We start from the raw sequence: 8,853 nt of genomic DNA on the forward strand, positions 1-8,853 counted from the left end.
GTTCATTGTTCTTAATAGCTACAGAGTATTCCATTGTGTATATATACCACAGCTTTCTCAGCCACTCTTCTGTTGTTGGGCACTTGGGTTGCTTCCAGGTTTTAGCTATTAGGAATTGTGCTGCTATGAACATAGGTGTACACATATCTTTTTGATTGAGCATTATAGTGTCCTTGGGGTATAACCCCAGGAGAGGAATTACTGGGTAATATGGAAGGTCCATGTCTAACCTTGTGAGAGTTCTCCAGACTTCTCTCCACAGAGGCTGGACCAATTTACATTCCCACCAGCAGTGTAGAAGTGTTCCTCTGTCCCCACAGCCTCTCCAGCACGTGTTGCTGCTGTCCTGTTTGATGTATGCCATTCTCACAGGAGTGAGGTGGTATCTCAACGTTGTCTTTACTTGCATTTCTTTGACAATCAGCGACCTGGAGCAATTTTTCATATTTGTTAGCCTTTTGGATCTCCTCTGAAGAGAATGTTTTGTTCATATCCTCTGCCCATTTTTGGATGGGGTCATTTGCTTTTTTTGGTGCTAAGTTTGCTAAGATCTTTGTATATTTTGGTTATTAGTCTCTTGTCTGATGTGTGGCATGTGAAGATCTTCTCTCATTCTGTGAGGGGTCTCTTTGTTTATGTTATAGTTTCTTTGGCTGTGCAGAAGTTTTTCAACACAGACTGAGTCTTTTTAATACATAGGCTTAGTCTTTGATATGGTGACTCTCTCAAAAGTCTAGATCAAGTAAAACAGAAGCAACCAGTGGCACAGCTTTATACAAGATGCTGGATATTATACAGCAAACCCTAACAAAGGGACTTTTCAAAGTTAACCCAATTACCAAATAATGTGATGATAACAATGACTACCCATTGTCTTCTTGAACCCTAAGACAGCAGGAACCTCACATTTCCACCATAGAGCCTATATTTCCCCTAGTCCTGGAACCTTAGGGTGGGGCCCACTTTCCTGCATGCTTCTCTCAGTTCATATCAAATAACATTGCATAGGCCAATTGCAACCTAATGAATGCAACGAGTGCCACCCCAGCATGCTTCACTTCAGACTGTGTCCAGAGACTTCAGTTGTGGAATGACAACCCTTCAGCTTCATCACTCGGGTGAGACCTTTCCTTTCATAGTATTCTCTAATTCCATTCCAGGTGGTCCACTTCCTAATAAAGTCCCCAAATCTAGATATAGACCAGGTCCCCAGAGATAGAGCATATGTTCACACGTGTCCATAAACCAGGGAAAAATATATACCTGAAAGCAGAAGTACACAAGAGTCTGCAGTGAGTACCCCCCAACACTTCATCTGTACTATTCCAGCCTTTATGCCCATGATTGCTCAACAATTTGCTTGGCTTTGTATGTTAACTCTTTTTTCAGCCACCAGGTTCCGGATACCAGCATGATGCCGACCAGACTTCCTGGACTGAAGACCCCACCAATGTGTCCTGGAGCCCTGCTTCCCCAGGGACCCACCCTACTAGGGAAAGAGAGAGGCAGACTGGGTGTATGGATTGACCAGCCAACGCCCATATTCAGCAGGGAAGCAATTACAGAAGCCAGACCTTCCACCTTCTGCAACCCACCAGGACCCTGGGTCCATACTCCCAGAGGGATAGAGAATTAGAAAGCTATCAGGGGAGGAGATGGGATATGGATATCAGGTGATGGGAATTGTGTGTTGTACCCCTCCTATCCTACAGTTTTGTTAATGTCTTCTTTCTTTTTTTTTTCTTTTTTATTTTTTTTATTTATTTTTTTTTTTTTAAATTTTTTATTTAAGAAAGGATTAGTGAACAAAAGCATAAGGTAGGAGGGGTACAACTCCACACAATTCCCACCACCCAATCCCCATAACCCACCCTCTCCCATGATAGCCTTCCCATTCTCTAGCCCTCTGGGAGCATGGACCCAGGGTCAATGTCTTCTTTCTTAAAGAAAAATAAACAAGGAGTTAGTTGATATAGCTTGGCCAATTGGCCTCTCAACACTAGGAACAAGAGCTGTAAAAAGGAAGGAGGGGTTGCTTGTCTAGAAAGTCCTCAGTATCCATGACAATAGTGGAAGTCCAGTCTAGTCATCTAGCAACTAGTGGATGGTTGATCAAACTTGCAAACCCCAGACTACATGATCCTCTGACCTATCTTCCCAGGGGAATGTAACTTGCCAAGTGGACTAGGAGTTATTTAGCTTGCATGAGATATGCTAGGCCTTCAGAGTCCAAGAAGGCTTATGAACACCCTTATAGAATTAGTGATAACAAACAAGCAGTGGAAGACTGATGATCTCCAAGTGGCTAGTTTGTACCAGACAAGAGAGATCCCATACCCCAGTGGAATTGGATATTATTTTGAGATCTGAGTATGAATGAATATAAAAACAAAAATGTGTATCAGAAGAAACCACTTAAATTCACAACAGCACAATATGTAATAGCCCAAACCTGGAAGCAGTCCAAGTGTCCAATGACAGATGAATGGCTAAAAATGATGTATATGTTCACACAATTGAATACTACTCAGCTGTTCAAAATGATGCAGTTAATCTCCTTTCTCTCAATTCAGATGGAACTATAAGGAATGATGTCAAGTGAGAAAAGCCGAAAAGAGAAGGATGAATAACAGATGATCTCACTCATAAATGGAACTTAAGAAATATGGACAAGAAGGAAAAACACAAAAAATAAAATGTGAACTAACTGTTGTACATTGCACCAAAGCAAGAACTCTGGGGAAGGAGGAAGGAAGGGCTGTAAGGGTCTAGAGCTTTTGGTGCCTGATAGTGGTATAAGATCTAAGTTGAAGTTGGAAATTTAGTCATGTGCCAACAGCTGTCCTGTAAATCATTACCCCCTCCCACCCAACAAAGTGATTAAAAATCAAATAAAAAATATATAGATTTGCTTCTTTATTAGGTGAGCAAAAGGGGTAAAAGAAGAGTAATGGGACAATATATGGAACCTGGGAAAGTCTAAGTTAAGTCCTAAGAAGCCCAATCCACTGGTAACGTGTGTATTCGAAAAGTATCTTCTCAGATGGTAGAAAGAAAATTGGCAATGGTTAACAGCATTATGGTATTGTTTTCAGTATTTATGTTGCTAATTACAAGAGCAGCACTGAAGCAGCTCATATCCTCTAGTGTTTTCATGATATTCTAAATCTTTTTTTAATATTCTAAATCTTAACCTGATATAAACCAGACTGTGAGTTAGTTAGAACAAAACAAATCTTCCAAGTCTTATTTTACTTATAAAATACAGATAAATTGCCAGAAGCTTTAAAAGCCATTTGACAATTTTCCTCTACAATCTTGTAAATGTGACCAAGTTTCTAATCATCTCTCGTATCTTCAAGTACATCTACCATATAATTCTAACTTGTAAAGAACTGAAAGATTTATCATATACTTACTAACGGATTACCATGGAAGATAACCATTCTGGAGATAATGATTTTAAAAGCCACTTCAAAGTCAACTGACCATAGAGAAGTATTCTTAGCTCAAATCCATGGTATGCAGTCATAAATCCCATTAGTATTAACAGATATTAAAATCTGAGGCTTGGGAAGATAGAGAGGTAGACTAACACTGTATGCACATGTGGAACAAAAATGCAAGGAAATGAGAATAGGTACATTATTAGTCTGACTACTGATGGCTGTGGCAATTTTCTGGTAAAGAGCCTATAAATTAATCCTGAATGGGGGAGTGAGTGTGATTCTTCAACAAAGAAGCAGGATAGGCTCAAAGACAGATCTGAGAACAACATGAAATCCTAAGTGGGTATAACCAAAGGGCTTTAAAAGGATGACAAAAAAATGTATAACAAAATACTTTGACGGCATTAATATTACTTGGATGGGATGAGAGGAAATCTGTTTTTAAAAATTTCTATTTTTCTTGGCATATCAAGACACTTGTCATTTTGCATCATTTAGTACCCACCAAGACAGACAGTAATGATTTCCACTATGATGATGTTTTTCTCCATCCATGATACTAACCAATATGAAGGTTCTGTAATGATAGCTATAAGAAGCTGCAAAGAGGCTAGAGACAGTGGGAAAATAATAAAATAAATAAATATATATAGAGATAAATAAATATTTTAAAACTCTGGATTCACTGGTTAGTAAGTCTAGAAGCAGGAAAATAGGGTGTCCTTTAGTCAATAGTTCTGATACAGCCAGCATTTTTTAACTTATTTTTAATTAGTGATTTAATAATTATTGAAAAGACTGTGCGATAAGAGGGGCATAATTCCATACAATTCTCGCCATCAGAGTTCTATATCCTATCTCCTCCATTGGGAGGTTCACTATTATTTATGCCTCTGGGATTATGGACCATAGATCCCTATGGGGTACAGAAGGTGGGAGGTCTGACTTCTGAAATTCCTTCTCCACTGGACATGGGTGTTGACAGGTCAATTCATACCTTCCAGCCTGTTTCTATCTTTCTCTAGTGGAGTAGGGCTCTGGGGAGGTGGGGTTCCAAGACATATTGGTGAGGTCTTCTTCCCAGGGAAGTCAGGTTGCCATCATGGCAGCATCTGCAACTTGGTGGCTAAAAATGCATTAAGATATAAAAAAGAACAAATTGTTTAATAATCAGGAATATAAAGGTAAGAATATAGTAGGTGAGATTTGGGGTCTTCATATTGGAGGAAGATAGGAATTTTAGGTATATTCCAAGGGGCTTGTGACTTTCCTAATTTTTGCCTGAGCCTCATAGCTAGCATGCAGGTGGGCTGAAAATATTGTCTAGGAAGATGGTGTCAGAGTTGGGATAGGACTAGAAATCTGGATAAGGGCAGAGAGAAGCTCCCAAATATAGAGAAGGTATATAAATATTGTTAACTATAAATTCCATAAATCTAACCTAGGACCCCTGTCTGTTCATATTTAGCACAGGAACCTATGTAACCTCTGGATCCTTGTCGCTCTGAGCTTGCATTCCATGGTCATAGCTAAGAACATTCTGTCCTGCTCTTATTTCATAATCAGTCTTCAAGTGGCAGAGCATGTTGGCCCAGCCTCCTTTTGTTCTACATTAAGTTCAAGGTCTTATAGAGGCTCACAAGAGAGTTTATGATGTTGTTTCTGATGGAGATGATCAGTGATGGTGGAGAGAGGGATCTGTTAGAGGTCTAGGCCCATCATATCTATGTGGGAATTACAGGACTCCCTGACTAGACAACCATAATTTTTAAGCTTATGTCAATCACTTGAATTTTGAAGAGATAATGTTAGAAAAAATAAATATAAATTATAAGCTTGGTATCCTTACTTAAAGTAAGCTATTTAATAAAAAAATATCCAGTGAACCCAATGCAATAATATTGAATGGAATGAAAATGGGTAGTAAAAATCTTCCAAACAAAAATGCCATTGGAATTGAATGTGTAAAATTTATTAAAAGCATAAAAATTGAGGGAATATAATATTAGACTCTTTGCTAAGTGCTAATATCAGAAATATTAAGCTATTAGTCAGTGAAAGCAGCATAAATTCTGACACTGGGCTTTAGTTGTTTAATCAGTTCTAATTATATATATTAATATATATTAATACCTAAGTTATTACAACCTTAAGCCAGATAGATCAAAATCATTTGCTCCTGTAAGTATCTAAGATACTGTTATTAGTACATATCCTTAAATCACATAAAACAGCATGAGGTCAAGTATATTAAGGTAATTTTTAAAATGTATTTATTTATAAAATGAAAACACTGACAGAAACCACAGGATAAGAGGGGTATAATTCCCATCGCCAGAGTTCCATATCCCATCCCCTCCTCTGATGCCTTTCCTATTTTTAATTTAATTTTTTTCTTTTCTTTTTTCTTTCTTTTTTTTTTTTTTTTTTTTTTTTGCCTCCAGAGTTATTGCTGGGTCTCAGTGCCTGCACTATGAATCCACTGCTCCTGGAGGCTACTTTTGCCATTTTGTTGTGCTTGTTGTAGTTGTTATTGTTGTCATAGCCATTGCTGTTGTTGGATAGGACAGAGAGAAATGGAGAGAGGAGGGGAAGAGAGAGGAGGAGAGAAAGATACCTGCAGACCTGCTTCACCGCTTGTGAAGCGACCTCCTGCAGGTGGGGAACCTGAACCGGGAGCTCCAACCGGGATCCTTACGCCTGCCCTTGCGCTTTGCACCATGTGCCCTTAACCATGAGCGCTTAACCTGGTGCGCTACCGCCTGTCTCCCTAGCTTTCCTAGTCTTTAACCCCGTGGGAGTATGGCGGGGGGGGGGGGGGGGGGGAACAGCATAATGGCTATGTGAAGAGACTCTCATGCCTGAGGTTTTGAAGTTGCAGGTTCAATCCCTTGTCCCACCAGTCAATGCTTTGATTTTAAAAAAAAAAAAAGTCCATACTCCCAGAAGGATAGTGATAGGGAAATGAACCAGAGTGTTCTGTACCCCCATTCCATTGGGACCTGAAGTGTTTGTTACCAGAATTCTTGTTTTTATACCATCAATAAAAGGGAAACATATCTGGAAAACACCAGAGGAAGCCAGACACTGTTTCTCTTATCTGAGAGACAAAAGGAAAAAAGGAAAGTCATCCAGAAGTAGTAATAGGTGTAGGGGTAAATTAGAAAGGAAGTAAAGGCAGGACCATTTAAAAAATGGGAGGGGGAATAACAGATAATAATAATAATAATGATAGATGGTAGATAGATACATGATAGATCGACAGATCTGTAGGTTGAATCAGCCCATCAATCATACTGGTGACCTTGGGAGAACTACTACAGTTTCCAGTGGAGGGGATAGGGACACATAACTCTGGTGGTGGGACCTGTATGCAATTATACCCCTATTTATCTTATAATTATGTAAATCAATGTTAAATCACTAACAAAAGAAGAGTCTAAGTAACCTCATAGGCCCAAATTTTATTCTCTATGTTTAAAAGAAAAGGGAAGAAGAAAGTATAATAGAGCTACCAAAGCACTGCTCCCCCATTCACGGTGTTCCGTTGGTAGTATACTTATTTGGTGTCTTCAGTGTCACCAGAAATCAAACCTAGGGACTAAGGCATCATAATATCTGTTCTCTGCCCACTGAGCCAATTCTGAGGCCTCTGACAATTGCTTTAATTTAATATACAATAAATATAATGTAGACAACAGCTGATATTTTATACAATTGATTCAAGCAATACATTAATATGCGTTCATTTAAATATATTTGACTTAATTTTCCTACTAGGTAGGGATGTCTTTGAATATACTTAAACACTTTTTTTTTTTTTCAGCAGAGCACTGCTCAGCTCTGGCTTATGGTGGTGTAGAAAATAGAACCTGAGATCTTGGAGCTTCAGATGTGAAAGTCTCTTTGCATAACCACTATGCTATGTCCCCCAGTTATCTTAAAGATAATTTAACTTTGGTGGTTTCATATGTTCCAACTTAATATATTTTTCACATCATAAATTGTGTATTGACAAAGCTTTTTAAATATTAAGTTATTAAATTACATAAACAGGCTCAATCTCCAAATAAACAAACAACTTAGGGACTAGGGGGTAATTGTCAACCTAAAACATGTAGTCCAAAAGAAAATCACTATTCAAAATAGTGTGCAAAAATGTAGAAAATGATGAGGGGGAGGGGGAAGAAACTATTTTAGGGTAGCAGTTTACAGTATCCAAAGGAATATTTTTCCTTCACATCTCTACTTTTCCATGTTTTCCAAATAGAAGTGAAGAACTTGGAGAGGTTTCAAACAAAAATGAATCTATGAACCTGTGTAACTGAAAATATTCCAATGGCTAACTGAAATAGAATCATTTTATATGAAGAGGAAAACTCTGAAGTAAATAATAATAATAATAATATAATGGCTGAGTTTAATAGGTACTTATAAATTGTGCTTCAAATATAGATATAAAGTGGCATATTGTATGGTAAATTATGTTTTGTTGGCAAACCAAAACTGTTAGTGTGATCTGTAGGCTTTGAGCTCTGTGGAGAATAGGTGCTCTGCATGTATTAAAATAGAGCCTAAATCTCAGAGATGAATGATTTTTAAATGTCATGTATTTATTTTAATGTTGATTATTTATTTATTAAATATTTTATTTATTTATGCATGAGAAATGATAGGAGAGAGAGAAAGAACCAGACATCACTCTGGTATATGTGCTGCTGGGGACTGAACTCAGGAACTCATGCTTGAGAGTCCAAAGCCTTATCCACTGTGCTACCTCCTAGACTGAAAGAGGACATGGAGAAAGGGAGAGAGATAAACATCTGCAGCCCTTTTTTATGACTCATGAAGTTTACCTTCTGCAGATGGGGACCAGGATCTTAAATCTGAGTCCTGGTGTACAGTAATGTGAGTGCTTATCCAGGTTCACCATGGCCTGGCCCTGATGATTACCTTCTTTGTGTGTGTGTCAGAATCAGGGGGTGTGCCTTAGCACACAGGGTTAAAAGCACATAGTGTGAAGTGCAAGGACTGACTCAAGGATCCTGGTTCCAGCCGCCAGTTCTCCACCTGTAGGGTGAAGCAGGTCTGCAGGTGTCTATCTTTCTCTCCCTCTCTTTGTCTTCCCCTCCCCTCTCAATTTCTGTCTGTCCTATACAACAATGGGAAAAAGATGGCCTCCAGGAGCAGAGGATTCATAGTGCAGGAACCAAGCTCCAGCAATAACCCTGGAGGCAAAAAGAATTGAAGAATTTTTTCATACTTACCACCTCTACAAGTTTTATTTTTTATTTATTTATTTATTTTGCCTCCAGGGTTATTGCTGGGGCTTGGTGCCTGTATCACGAATCCACTGCTCTTGGAGGCTATTTTTCCCATTTTGTTGCCCTTGTTGTTGTGCTTG

The sequence above is a fragment of the Erinaceus europaeus genome, chromosome 8 (genome assembly GCF_950295315.1).
Source record: "Erinaceus europaeus chromosome 8, mEriEur2.1, whole genome shotgun sequence".
NCBI lineage: Eukaryota > Metazoa > Chordata > Mammalia > Eulipotyphla > Erinaceidae > Erinaceus > Erinaceus europaeus.